This window comes from Macrobrachium nipponense, chromosome 22 (genome assembly GCF_015104395.2).
Source record: "Macrobrachium nipponense isolate FS-2020 chromosome 22, ASM1510439v2, whole genome shotgun sequence".
NCBI lineage: Eukaryota > Metazoa > Arthropoda > Malacostraca > Decapoda > Palaemonidae > Macrobrachium > Macrobrachium nipponense.
This window is the reverse complement of record NC_087213.1, coordinates 8702090-8716950: the sequence shown is the minus strand read 5'-3', so window position 1 is coordinate 8716950 and position 14861 is coordinate 8702090. Positions and strand designations below refer to the sequence as shown.

General features: G+C 44.4%; 1 pseudogene; it reads left to right on the top strand.

The window, feature by feature from the left end:
- Positions 1-14861, top strand: part of LOC135198475 (glucoside xylosyltransferase 1-like) — a 71084-nt pseudogene that overhangs the window by 39146 nt on the left and 17077 nt on the right.

Genomic DNA, 14861 nt, shown 5'->3' with positions numbered 1-14861 from the left:
CAATATGAATTCAGCCAAGTAATTACTGTTAAGGTATTAATATGATGATGATATTTTATGATAAAATAAAGTATATAGATATATATATATATATATATATATATAATATATATTATATTATATATATTTATATATGATTTATATATATATTTATATATATATTTATATAGATATATATATATTTAGATATATATTTATATATATTTATATATATATATATATTTATATATATATTATTATATTTGATATATATTTATTATATATATATATATATATTATATATATATAGTATTATATATATATATATATATATATACATATATATTTTCCAAAGTATAATTATGAATGGAACCCACCCACCCTCCCCTGTTATGGACTTTAGAGCATAAAACAAATTGAGCTCTTGACTGAGTTGTTTGTCACCTGCAGAAGGCTATTGCTACTTCAAATTTCAAAATTTACTCTGCCATCAAGTAGAAACTTAGCCATGTTAATGGTTACCTTTTGTTCTTGTTTTTATGTTAGATGCTTAATGTGTGTGGGAAACTTTTCAGGTCAGTGGTTCCTGTAACTTATCCCACGTTTAAACATTTTGTTTTTATACGAAACAGACCTTCAGTCTTAACATTAGGATAAATTTTCTAGCAGCAGCTGGAAAACTGGTAAAATTAATAAATTTGAAATGATTTTGTAACATGAGGAACTATGGCATCTGTGCTTGATCACAAGGTCTGTGGGATCTCCCACAATGCCTTCAGCATCTTGTGATCACATCAGTTAATTTCTTACCACCTTCAAAGGTTTTCTGGCACTTTAGTAGGTAAGGCTCCCTCCTCTTTCATGGTACTTCTACAGTCAAGAGTGAACAGTGTAAGGAACATTTAACATCTCCAGTCTTGAGACATCCTCTGCCATTCATGACCAGTTTCTAGTTGAAGTTGATTCATCCTAGAATGAGTTAGTACTTATAATTTTAAGTTGCAAATGTGTTGCTCCACTTGTACCACAAACTGTCTTTGTCAGTGTTGGTATCCCCTCCTGCATTATGCCTTTTGAGACTCATGTTCCCTTTTCCTTGACTGCATCTGCTTGCTAGATACTGTATGTATTCATTACAAACTGTCTTGAAGGAAAAATGGGATATGGTGGAATAGTCAGGTATTCAGTTATTACACTTTCTTTAATCCTCTTAAAATACAGTAGTTGTGAAAAGGCTGAAACAGGTTGATGATTAGCATTAAAGTAAAGATAGCTAGTGTATCCAGTTAGATGATAGAAGTTATGGAGGACATTACAGAGATGTTGCTACTTTTCAGACTCTTGAATTATGAGGTTGTTGGCATACATCGTTAAGGATCTAGGTGGTGCTCTAGTCACGTAAAGTCACATAAATTCCCATTTGCTTTGTAAACAAAGGCAGAGAATGAGAATCAATTTAGACAGTGATTGAGGCATTTTTATATGGCTATGTAGAAATTCTGTCTTATATTTGACACTAATAATATTCAAGTTGCTCTTTTAGTAAAGATACTTAGCATGCTTAGTTGGCTAGTGACATTGAATTCCTTTATCAGGTGGGGCCATTTTAGGACCCGAGGCCACTGTGTCCAAAACCTCAGAAGTCCATTTTTGGTATGTCAGTTGAATGAGATATGATGAACTTTTTTAAGTTTCCATTTTACTGTATATTAGAATAACATCATTCACCCAGGCTTGATTACTTACTCTTTCGGTTTATCATGTGGTATTTTGGTTTTCAGTCTTTGTTGAAGGAGGTGGATTCCCTGATTTATGTCGACACTGATGTATTGTTCTTGGCACCACTTGAAGAGTTATGGAAACACTTTTCTGCCATGAATTCATCACAAATGGCTGCTATGGCTCCAGAACATGAAGACTTGGCAACAGGCTGGTATAATAGATTTGCTAAACACCCTTACTATGGTAGATTAGGTGAGTTTAATAGACATTTACTGCATTTGAAGTGCTGTTGGTAGTCTCGTATAACCTTAATGTGATTTATGCAGTTTGAGGTGGGATGTAAAGTTTATTTGTAACTTGGCATTCTAGGTGTGAGAGTACTCCCCAGGGAGCTGTTTACCATAATGTAGAACTGCTTGCACTAATTTTGAGTTCTTTGTAAAAAGTTTAACATGGTTACAGGTATTCAGCCTAATAACTTTTATGTAACAACAGTAATTATTAAAGTTTTATGAGAACTTGTATTCCCATGCCCCAATTGTAAAAAAATAATTAAGTTTCTTACCTGTTTAGACTGTGGTAGCAACTTTGATACATATGAACAATTGTTACTTTTGGAATACAGTTTAGGAATGCAGTGCATGTACTATAAAATTAATAAAACTTCATATTGCAGGTGTTAATTCAGGTGTGATGCTGATGAATTTGACTCGACTTCGCAAATTTGGCTGGGAGGATTATGTGATTCCAATATACAAGCACTACAAGACTATCCATTATATGGGGGGATCAGGATATCATCAACATAATATTTCATTATCACCCTGGTTTTGTATTCAGGAATCTGAGCTTTAACTTGATGTCTGTACCTTCCTAGGGAAGGTAGTAGGTTTTTTGAATGAGTTGTTTACTAATGAACTTTTTTGCAGGTATTTAGATTACAGTAAATCTACAGTTTGTTACTAGTTTTATTGGGGCTGGCCGGCTAATGCCATTCTTTAAGGACAGGACTGATATTCATACCACTTAATAAGGTGACTTGGGACATCTCCAAACCGCATATGATTTTCGCCTCTTACCTTTGGTTTTGTGACACTAGGGCGATTTATCCCGAAAATAACCATTTTTCAAATTCTATCTCCTCCCTTGATATTTAATATTAATTCCTGATATTACTACCATATATAGACCTGATGTAGACCTCCTATCAAATGAGGAGTTTTTTTTCTAAAAGTCATTTTTTTGCTAGATATGAATTTTTCATTATGGTAAAAAATTAAACCCTATAAATTAGGAAAACAAAATTTATAAAAAAAAGACGAAACAAAAATTGGAAAAAAGGGCTTCATTTGATTGTTCATAACGTCTTTCTGAGTTATATACCAAATTTTCCAATGTTATAGCCTTAAAACAATAAGTTGAGAAGATAGATTTGAAGGTCAATAACTATAGTTTGAGATACGGGCGTCAAAGTTTTTCGTTGTATTTTTATAACGACAATGTAATAAATAATGATTATTATGAATGTATATTTCTTTTTGTGTATTAATAAACTAAAACTATTTTATTTATCATAATTAATCATAAATGATGATCTTTGCTCATATATCGTAGCTTGGGCACTGCGTCAGGCAAGACGGGGCACTCCTTTCTACGCAACTCTCTCTCTCTCCTTCACTAACTCGGCTTATTACAGCGAATTTTCTTCTTCTGTATGTTACCTAGATGTTTTCCTAGTATTTTCCGCTTTGGCATGATGAAATTCTTGCCAAAACAAAAATAAACAAACGTAAATGCAAGAGAATGTCAAGAGGTGAAATTCAAAGTTGTACTCTCTTTTTACAAAGACAATGTTAATAAATTATGATTATTATGAATTTATATTCCTTTTTTGGGTAATAATAAACCAAAAACCTATGTTATTTATCATAAATTAAGATCCCTTTGCTCAAAGATTGTAGCCTTGGGGACAGTTTGATGTGTGCTTCAGGTAAGACGGGCGCGTTTACTTACTACGCAACCCTCCCTCTCTCTCTTCACTAACTACGCTAATATCACATATATTATGATATTCTGTAATCATATTAGAGCGAATTTTCTTCATCTTTATGTTAGCGAGATGATTTCCTTGTCTTTTCCTCATTGGCATGATGAAAAAATTCTTGCCGAAACATAAATAAGCATATGTAAAAGCAAGCTAATGTCAGAGGTGAAACTCGAACATGTAGTCTACTTGAAGTCTGTGCTCCTACTGATCATGGTTGAACTTGATAGTCCCACTGCGACCCACGGAATCTCTACAGATGCCATTTCTCACAATTTCTTTGACAATAATTATCAAAATTTATGTTAACAGAAGAAATATTGCATATTCTTGTACGGATGAATGTTTGTTCCGATACGTAATACAAACCATCGGTCCTTTAACAATAGGAAGTAGCTAGCGGCAGCTGGAAACGGTCGTAAGCTTCGAACAAGGGGAGAACGGTAGTTAACTGCTTGTCCGACAGTCGCGCGCCGCCGCGACTGGGAGGTAAACAAATCACTTTTGCTTTCGGCCGCCGGTGTGAAGACGTGTTCGTCATCGCTCTCTGCCCGCTTCATCGTCGTATGTCTTTGTTTATATTGTGTTTTCTACTAATGGTTTGTTTAACTTGAAAATGAAAACTGTAAGTACACTGTTTTCAGTTTTCATTAACTTAATTATGGACCAACATGGAGCTATCGCCGTAGATGCGGCGATTTCCTCTCTTTTCATGAATTGAACCCTGAATTATGTCCTCGGTGCCGATTTTGGGCGGGCGCGCTCGCGCCGAGTCATGTATTTTGGGCGAAAGTGTGTAATTGAAAAATGTAAGTACTCTTTTATTATATTTTGCCCTGTGCGTTCGTTACCGAGAGTGTGATTGCGCTCGGCACGAGCCTTTTATTTTGTATAATAGAATGGAATGAAAGTGGATTCGCAATTGCAATATTCTTTCATTTTCATTTATTTATTTGCATGAATTTAATTTGGATCAATTTTCGTTCATTTATTTATTTGCATGAATTTAATTTGGATCAATTTTCGTTTTACCGGGAATTGATCCTTACGTTTTTATGTGAAAGTGAAATCGTGCAGTATTCTGTTCATTTTTATATATATTTTATGATAGCATCATATTATTGATAAGTTTCCGTTCGTTACCCGGGAATTGATTTTTTCCCCTTTAAGTTCTATGAAGTGAATCGCAAAGGGCAGTATTCTGTTTCATTTTCATATTACTTTTCACTGCTGTGCGGGGGTAGGGGAAGCGAAGGTCTGCCAGGGAGTCGTCGGAAAGCTCTCCCGCGACTCCCTTGGTATCCGATTCTTCGTCTTCCTTCCTGCCCCCCGCTCAGCTTCTTCGTTGTATTTTATATTTGGGGTCTTCCTTGCGTTCGGGGTGGGGTGGGGCATGTCTTCCCCCCGTGCGTGAGGGAACCCCTCTTACTAATCTATCTATGTTTACCGCAGGTGCTACATCCGTGGGAGACGACCTTGGACAGGTATGGACCACGCGGTCGGGGCAGGGCGTGCCTAGCATCCACGGGCTGCTGCAGCGTCTAGCGAGGTCTGGGGCGGTCTCCAAACTACTACCACGGAACCGCTTATGCTGCTCCCCCCCTCACCTGGTCTACACTCCCCATGCTGTGTCGGTGACGCCGTCTGCCGCTACTAGGGCCGCCGCCGTACCGAGGGGGTGTTGCCGCCGCCGCCTGTTTTCTTCGTGTTGCCTGCCCCAGACTTCCGCTGTTCCAGCAGCTCGCCCCTGGACCGGCCGCCAGTACTCAGGTTCTGCTGGCTGCCGATGATTCTACGAGGCGATCGCTGGGCCTGCCGTACCTGCCGCTGATGTGATTCCCCGCTGTTTGCTTGGCTGTCCCTTCTGGGTCACCGCTGCCGCTGTTCCTGCCGCTCCTGAGCTGGTTGCTGTTCCTGTCGCTCCTGGTTTCTGAGCCTGTCCATGCTGGTCCTGCCCACGGTGTGTCTTCCCAGTCCCAGGTCCTTCCGGACAGGTGCAGTCGGGCCGTGTTGCTTCGGCAATAGCCCCGGCTCGGCCTGGATGGAGGACCTGACGACTGTCCTGCGTGAGCTGACGAGGAAGAGGAGAAGAGGAAGCTGTCATCTTCGTCTTCATCGTCTGCTGCTGCTCCATCCCCTTCGACTTCTAAGGCCCATAAGCTGAAGAAGAAGAAGGCTGCCTTCCCCCTAAGAAGTCTCCTTCGGGAACTTCTAAGGGCCCGTCCCACCACCCCGGTGGGACAGGGGGTCCTTCTGCTGGTCCTCCCTGCTCCTTCGGTGGGAGCGGGGTCCGTCTCCCCTTCCGTAAGGAAGAGATAGACGGGGACCAGAGGAGTATCGGTTAGCTCTGGTACTTCCTCGCCTGGTGCTAGCGGCGATGCCGCCCCTACGACCAGGTTCCGGCTCGGTCTCCGTTCGCGAGAGATCCCGAGTGTACGTTCTCCCTCGGGAGACCGTGCAGCCAAGTTTCGGCGCCAGAGTTCGCTCGGGCGCCAAGGGTACGCGGCACGGAGCAGAAGGCTGGTGAGAGACGCTCGGGTGACTCTTGCCAGGCCAGCGGCCGCTCTTGCAGCGACCAGCTGGTAACCCGGGCCCCCGGGTTTTCCCCCCTAAGAAGACTCCTTCGGGATCTTCTAGGGCCCGTCTCGCTCAGGCGAGTCGGGGAGCTCTTCTGCTGGTCCTCCTGTTCCTTCGGAACGGGGCCCGTCTCTTCCTCTGCAAAGAAGAAGACGACGGGGACCAGAGGTGTACCAGCCTCGGCTGGTACGTCCTCACCTGGTAGTTAGCGGTCTGCCGCTAAATCAGGTTCCGATCTCGGTCCGCTTCTTTCGTTCGCGAGAAGTACCGACGTGGACGCTCTTCCACGGGAGACCGTCCAGCCAAAGTTTTGACGCCCGAGCTCGCTCGCCGTCAAGACCGCGGCGCGGAGCAGAAGACTGGCGAGAGTCGTGCACACGACTCTCAGCCAGGCAGTGGACGCTCTCGCAGCGACCAAATGGCTGCTCGGGTTGACGTGACGGTCGCTGACCAGCCACGGGTTGAGGCGAGGAAGGGGTAACCCCGCGGCCGTCGGTACCAGCCACGGCTGGTACCAGCGGCTCGACGCGACCGAGGACGCTGGCCGGTCTCGCCGCGACAGAGAGCCTAGCAGGTCACCTGACCGCCGCTCCCATAGGACCGGGCGGAGACAGTAACCAGCAACAGCTCGCCTGACGCTAGAGATCAGCGTCAACGTTCTCAGCCGAGCCTCTCGCCCCAGGCGAGCGGCAAGGCTAGGCCTGCTGCTCGATCGCCACCGCGGGTTGACGATCAGCAGCAGCAGCCCTCCAAGCACGCTGGTCCTGCCAGCGAGCTAGGGCGGGGGGAGCGTCAGGTCTGCCTCTCCTGTACCTTCAACCTCCTCGGGCTACACGGGAGGAGCGAGGTACCTACGACTGATCGCGAGAGGTGCGCCGCTCGCGATTCCCGCTATGACGCCGTATGGACCAGGCACGGGTCTAGGACCGACCAGGACATACGCGCAAGTAGCTGGAGGCGACCGTCAGGGGCCTGCCGCTGTTCCTCCTTCGCAAAGGAGTATATCGGGATCTTCTCTTTTTTTGTTGGAGGGACTGGACGGTCCTATCCCGCAAGACGCGGTTACTCCCGAGATACAGAGGAAGTTGCAGAAGTCATTAAGCTGATTCGTCAGCATAAAGACCTTGCGGAAGGATTGCCGCTCCCACCAGCAGAGCCCACGTCTCTGCTCGAGTCGTTTTGGGGCCCGAGAGGGAACCCAAACCGACGGTGGGTCTGCCGCGATCGGAGCTTTGCCGATTCTGTCTCGAACCAGAGTCTCTCGTCTCCGGACAAGAAGGCTCTCTCAGTTCTGGCCGGTCGATCAAGCTACTTCCACCTCCTCTACTGCGACAGCGGCGTTTCTACGTGTCTTCGGACACCGTATTTAAATACTCCTTCGGTCCTCCTGAGAGGTTTCGACCTCGACGAGGACTGGAATGAGTCGGAGGACGGTATCGCTCTCTCCTGTCAGGTGTCGATCAGCCCCACCCAGACGACGTTCACAGTGGCGGCCAGGACCCTTACCTACAGTGAGAGTTCTTAACCCTCCGCGGGAAAACGTTTTCACCTGACGATTCGTTTTCCAGACCCGAATCTGAGAGGCCAGCGCCGCAAGGCGATGGCTGTTCCTACTCTTCTCCAACTGCTAGTTCCACTGGGAAGGCGAGCGAGTATCCAATTCCTCCTCCCCCATTCCCTCTCTCCTTACGGCTACGAGGGAAAGAGGAGGGATCCTACAGAGATTTCTCTGTAGGATCCCACGTTCGGGACTGCGCTACCGGGGGGACCTTCGGTCCTACCTGACGTAAGCCCCGGTCGTTGAGGAGGAATCCTGCCCCATTCTCGATTTCTACGGGAATCGAGAGGACCACCAGCCGATATCGTTTGACGAATTCGGTGGGGGTTTCGCAGACTGCTTAGAATTCTACGGAATTTCTAGCGCATTCAGTGTTTTCGAGTTTTTACGATCTCCAAACACTTACGCGAGACCACGGTCCAAAGTGAGCGAGACGAGAATCCCCCCCAGATATGTTACACGATAATCGGAACCTCGCCTATGCTCGAATTCCTGGAATTTCCAGCATTGGGAAGAAGACTGCTGCTGAAAGAAACAAATACTATCACCAGTAGGCGACCAACCTGGAATAGAGGAGATCGGACGGGAATATCCAGTTTGGCTTGAACTATCGTCTTAGTATTCTGTTCACCATTGAAGCTTTCCTTCGAGGAAGACTTCTCCTTCACTCTTTGATAGAGAACGAAGGTGGTCGATCTCCAATCCTTATTTTGTTTTCTTGAAGGAAAGAATTTAGGATGGAGATCGTTGTTCAGAATCCTACAAATATACTACGTATATTAACCTCGCGACATGATTCTACTAAGCAGTTGAATTGTCCTAGTTAATCTACGGATTGCGACTTATAAGAGAAGTATTCTAATTGAACTGCAACTTGGGGTTGCCTGCAACCTCCCAGGAGTTTTCAGTTTCAATTTTATATAACTTATGGTTTTGTCACGACACACCATTTCAACTTTTATATTTACCGAAATTCGTTTCGCCTAAACTAATTGCTCGAGCATATCTTTTATGCTCGGTAGTTCTAGCCGAACGCATTCCTTCGTGGAATAATGGTATTACCTGGGCAACTCAGGATGAAGACGATCAGCGAGAGCTCAGGCTCAACTACTGCGTATTGAAACTGCCTGATAGGCAGTCAGTATCAGCTGGGCCTCCGAGATTCACGGTCATGTATGTCTCTCTCTCCCCTGCTTTGATTGACTACCGAACCGTATCTCTGCCCAACAATCATGGACTTAGGTCTCTGATTAACGGGGATTATCGCAATAATGAAGGACCATCTACTGCTGTGACGCTAGATTCCATCGCCTTCGACATTGCGAGAATTTTCAACAGAGATATCTCTTGGACTCTTTCATCTTTCTGTTACCGCACGTAACAGAACGTCTGTACAAGTCTCCCGCTGCATCGCACTGCGATAATGCGAATGATTTTGCAGACATCTGAGTTTGTCTTCAAAATATCTCATAATTGTAGGTGTACAATTGTTCATTGTTCAACCCGAATTACGAGATGTGTCAGAAGACATCGCCTACTCTCCGACCTGACAGCTCTACTTCCAAATGTTCAGCCCATGAGAAGCAGTTCTTCAGGCGGCTTTCCCCTGTGTTTTCATTACTGAAGAACGCCCCCGCTTTCATTGCAACTACGACTTCTCACCGGACAGCAATGAAATACGCGGTTAGCGTTTTCAGTCATTTGTAAGCACAGGCTATGAACTTGAGAATCCTTCTCTCGATTCATCTGTGAAGACGTAGGTTGCATTCAATATCTACCTCGTCTTCAACTGTACATAGTGTTGTTTCTCCTTAGCTGAGATTCAACAACCATGAGATGTTTTACCTTCAGGGACCTCGGTCTCTAGAAGGCAATTGACTTTCGCCTGTTGGGCACATGCCTTAAGAGAAGTCATCACCTCGCTGTCCGGCATTGGTGACAAACAAATACATTATTTGTTTGGTCTCTCGGCATAACCCTTTTAAAAGGCGAAGGTCACGTGACTTACTCGGATGCTTTGACAACTTGCCTCCTACCGAACGCAGTCAGTCGGCAGCTGTCAGAGCGCCCGAGTCAGTTACGAACTACGCTGTTGACTTAGTGTTCGGTTGTTACAAAGCAACCATTACTTCGTTTTAATAGACTTGTCACAGTACTCATACCATTGACACCCACCATGGAGTGTCGGTGTCCTATCACTACCGAGAACTTCGCTGCATGGGGATAGGAGGATGCGAGAGACTTCGTGGCAAAAGACGGACAGACAGTATGGGTTACTGGACATCACCGAAGTAGAGAAGAGGGATAGGTCATGCGACTATTTCCTTCTTTTCCTCTGAGGAACTGCATGACTTCTCCTGCGAAGTCAAGCATCCAGGGGATGGGGATCCGTGACGCTCGATTTCGTACCGAACTTCGTAGCGAAGACTCAGAACCCTTCGGTCCCCTGACGATTGGTTCGAGTCGTTCACAATCCCCTCCCTAATGGACTTCACCGCCTTCGATGCGAAGGAGATGCTGCCTTGTCCGCAAGAACTTCTCCGTGGCGCAGGTACTGAAGGCAGGGGTCTGGTCCAACCAGACCACATGCCCTTCTTCTACCTTCGGGATATTGCCCACAGGTCCTTGGATCTTTTTCCTTGGGACCCGTGGTGGCTGCTCAACACGTTGTGTAGCGAACCCAGACCCTCGCAGGCTGAACAGCATCGAGTCCTGGTGTGACAGTAAGAATGGATGAGTGAATGAGAGTGACTGGCTCCTCTTCCCATCTTTTTCTTCCCTCTACCTGTGGTTAGAGGGACACGGTCGGCACCCTGCTGGATAAGGACAAGATGCAGGTGAGCTACTCAACAGAGCCCCATCCTATCCCTTTCACTAGGGATAGGAGCGTATATCCACCACTTCCTCCAACAAGGGGGAGGAAGTGGATGCCAGCTTGAGACAACCCATACTTTATGTTGCCTCTTGCAAACAGGAACAAGTTCTTGCTTGCTGGTACGAAGAGATACGCTTGCCTCTCTCTTAGTACTCGGCCCAGAGGTCTGACCATTGATCCTGCGGTGCACACCCCGATCAATCGGACAGAGGCTGGATCCCTCCCGCTCTTACGACCAGGGAGGCATTCCAGGGATGGACGAACACCAGTCTGTTCATCAAAAGACTCAGATTCCTCCCACCAAGAAGTGAGTCTTCCTATTGTTAAAGGACCGATGGTTTGTATTACGTATCGGAACAAATGACAATTTGTCGAAAATTGCATTTTTCCTAACTATACAAACCTAGATGTCCTTTACATATAGTCCCTCTTCATGCCCACCCCCCCTCACTCTGCGTATTTTGCATGGGCCAAAAGCAAAAGTGATTGTTTACCTCCCAGTCGCGCGGCGCGCGACTGTCGGACAAGCAGTTAACTACCGTTCTCTTGTTCGAAGCTTACGACCCGTTTCCAGCTGCGCTAGCTACTTCCTATTGTTAAAGGGACCTCAGGTTTGTATAGTTAGGAAAAATGCAATTTTCGACAAATTGTCATTTTAGGCTTATTGAGTTATGTTTACTAATTACCCTGTAACTACGAAAGTAAGAGGAATTTTGACGAAATATTTTGTATACTTATTCTCAATTGCCATATGAAGCTCCATGAATTTTTTCATGACTTTGCATTTTTCGCCCTATACCACCATATATAGGGGTTCCGGCCGGCCCCCTTAAGGTGAGGAATGATGTATATACCTCCAAACACTTAGCAATTGGTAACTTGCAACTCCAGTATCAGTGAGTTCAAATACTGTATTGACATTTCTTATTGGGCTATTCAGGTTTTGGAGCCTGAATGAAATTGTTTTGCAAGTTTTTGTTTATTTTGGTACTTTTAAGACATTTCCTTGTAAATAGAATTACAAAGTTTTGATTCTACGACGCTGGCTAACAATGTCGTTAATCAGATTTCAGCACTGGTAAGCAATATTGGCGGCTGGTAATTGGTTTATAGGCATTGGTAGTCAGTTTGTTGATGTTGGTAGGTGGTTTATTGGTGTTGGTAGGCGTTTTATCGGTGTCAGTAAGCAGTTTATCAAAGATTTTTGGTTATTGGCGCTCGGACGGAACAGACCCCATCCGTTAGCTGGCGACTGCCTATATACCAAATATACATTTGTTTGAGTGATGAAACTTGTTGACCTCATTGCAGCTCCTTAATACAATATATTACTACTTTTCAGTTAAATAGTTGTGGTTATTTTGTGCCCATGTTAATTATTTTGATGTGTGATATTTTTATTTTCATGTTGAATTATTTCTTGAAATAAAATATTCATATTTCAGATAAATTGTATGTGTACGGTTGTGAATATAATCTCCGTCCTGATCACTGCATGTACATGAGTGTTTGTAAAGCAGCAGAGAAGAAGGGAGTGTATGTACTTCATGGGAATAGAGGAACTTTCCACAGCGATAGGCAGCCTGCTTTCAGAGCTGTGTACAGGGCATGGGAAGAGGTAAGGACAACATTAGGTATGTTTATCTTGATCTTCTCTAAAATTGTCTGAAATTTTTGTATTTGTTGGGTTTTTCATAATCCTTACAGTTGTAAGAAGTCTTAAATTTTTATGATAATGCAAGACAGCATATTGGTGGTCATTGCAAGACAGCATTTTGGTGGTCTTCATTGGCACAGAACATGGGGCCGTAGCATTATGAATATTGTAGCTAATGCTAATTGCAGTGAAGGATGATAGAACTCTACAGTTGTTTAAGAAGCCTTGTGATGATGTAGATCATCAGTAACACTTACTGAATGGAATATGTCAGAACATTGTGTGTGAAAAGGAAAATTACTGGCAAGGACTACTAATTGTGCAGGTGCTCCTGTAGTGCAGACTATCATTAGACTGTGGTATTTTCTGTATTAATTGTGCGTTGCAGCACATTGTTAGAGAATTTAAAATCCATCCATCCAGCTACCAAATTTCATATTAATACTTGTAGGAGTAAATGAAAAGCAATAGGCAGGTTGAAAATTGAAATGGAGTAAGAGGCGAAGGGTCGCTTCAAAGAACCTCCAAAGGTATAGTATATAGGGGTGCCCTCCCTCAAAAAGCTAGATTTGTTATGAGGCATCAATAACCATAGGTTTTGATGCCAGTTTTAGTAGCCTTAACCCTTAAACGCCGAGCCGGTATTTCTGAAAGTGTGTCCCGTATGCCGACGGCATTCGCGAGTGAGCGCCGAAGCGGAAAAAAAGTTTTTTTTTTTTTAAATCACAGCACGCTGAATTTTCAAGATTAAGAGTTCATTTTTAAGTCCTTTTTTTGTCATTGCCTGAAGTTTAGTATGCAACCATCAGAAATGAAAAAAATATCTATCATATATAAATATTGGAATATACGACAGCATGAAAAAAAATTTCATATATAATTGTATACAAATAGCACTGTGAGCAAAACGGTTAAAGCTAATGATTTAATTATTTTTTTGTTGTATTATACACTAAATTGTGATGATTTTGGTATACAACAAATTGTAAAATGAACAAAGCAACACAGAGAAAATATTATCACAATATGATGCATGAATTTGTAACGCTCGGACGTAAAAAAAGCTGTTTGTTCATGAAACTTACCTGTCAGATATATATATAGCTGTATTCTCTGAAGTCCGACAGAATTTCTAAAAACTTACGACACACGTAGTGGGAGTTAGGGTGGTTAGTACCCATTCCCGCCGCTGGGAGGCGGGTATCAGGAAAACTATTCCCATTTTTCTATCAGATTTCTTCTGTCGCCGGTGTCGTAAACACCTGTTTACACACCTCCGCCTCAGGATTTTGGAAAACTTTTCATATTGCTTGAGTATCCTCTTGACTTTTTGGTTTTTTGATTGGATCGATAGCTTGGCATACGTGATTTGGACTGTTTATTGATTTTGGCTTAGATTTTTCCCTTAAAAATGTCTGGATGTAGTTCTGCTAGCGCCAGGGTGTGCTCGAAAGTGGAATGCAAGGTTAGGCTTCCAAAAGCCTTGGTTGATCCTCACACATTGTGTAAAGGGTGTAGGGGGCAAGAGTGTAGATTTGATTTGCGCTGTAATGAGTGTGAAAGCTTAGATGATTTGCAATGGAAGACGTATGAATCCTACGTTAAGAAGTTAGAACGTGATAGGATTAGGAGGTCTTCCTCCAGGAGTAAGTCGGGTAGCAGACAGGGTATTAATGTATACCCTTCTAACCTCCTTTAGAATTTGTGTCTCCTAACCCTGTAGTGTTGCCTTCGGGCCCTCAAGTGGTGTCTGCGGAGGGTAATGCCCTTTCGCTTATTCTAGATTCATTGAAGACGCTTGAATCTAAAGTGCTGGCCCTTGAAAACAGGCAAAATAAGTGCAGTGATAGTGCCCCTAGTGAAGTGGAGGGGGCGTCAGATCGGCCCTATAGCGCCTCTAGGCTGGACCTCTGCCGGACTCCCAGGACTCAGGGAGGGAGAGGGCATGTCGAAGGCGAAGGAGGGTTACGGGGAACCCCCACCGATCTGGCGTCCCTTCAGCAGTTCCTTGTGGACGCTTCCCAGGCTGCTAAGGAGCGTGCTCGAGCACGTATCCTTAAGGATTTGTTTTCTCGTCTTCCGACGCGTCCTCACCCGCGCAGGGGTTGGAATCTCGATCGGATTCGCGACCTCTGAAGAGGGACTCATTTTTATTCAAGAGCTGGACGCTTCACGTCATGCTATGTCTGAGTGGCATTCTTCTCCGGAAAGCGTAGCCTTTCCGCCCCAGAAGAAGTATAGGACGTCATCCGACGATGACGCCCTCGAGCGCCCCAGTCGCTTCTAGAGCCGAAGGCTGTTCTTGGGAGAAGGAAGAAGGCGTCCCCTCGCCCCTCTCCTTCTCGCAAGCGCAGCTCGTCTCCGCGTAAGGAGACATCTCAGACGGAGGGATCATCATTGCGATGCAGCGGCAACTGGACGCTTTACTGAAACAGAAGGAGACGGTCCC